The sequence below is a fragment of the Anguilla rostrata genome, unplaced genomic scaffold (genome assembly GCF_018555375.3).
Source record: "Anguilla rostrata isolate EN2019 unplaced genomic scaffold, ASM1855537v3 scaf1139, whole genome shotgun sequence".
Classification (NCBI taxonomy): Eukaryota; Metazoa; Chordata; class Actinopteri; order Anguilliformes; family Anguillidae; genus Anguilla; species Anguilla rostrata.
The window spans coordinates 7,050-7,500 of record NW_026986470.1 but is presented as its reverse complement, the minus strand read 5'-3'; positions in this window follow the sequence as shown (position 1 = coordinate 7,500).

The following is a 451-nucleotide window of genomic DNA, read 5'->3' as shown; positions in this document are numbered from 1 at the left end:
TACCGCGGCCTGTCGGCGAAGGGTAAACACACGTGATCCACTCAGTGGGCGCGCGTGCAGCCCCCGGAAAATTCTAAGGGCTCACAGACCTGTTATTGCTCAATCTCGTGTGGTAAAACGCCACTGTCCCTCTAAGAATTTGGGGACGCCGGCCGCTCGGGGCCGCGTAACTAGTTAGCATGGGGAGTTCGTTCGTTATCGGAATTAACCGGGACAAATGCTCCACCAAACTAAGAACGGCCATGCACCACCACCCACAGAATCGGGGGAAAGAGCTATCAACTGTCAATCTTTCCGTGCCCGGGCCGGGGGAGGTTTCCCGTGTTGAGTCAAATTAAGCCGCAAGGCTCCAATCTGGTGGTGCCCTTCCGTCAATTCTTTAAGTTTCAGCTTTTTCCCAAACCCTACTTCCCCCCGGAAACCCAAAGACTTTGGTTCCCGGACGCTGCCC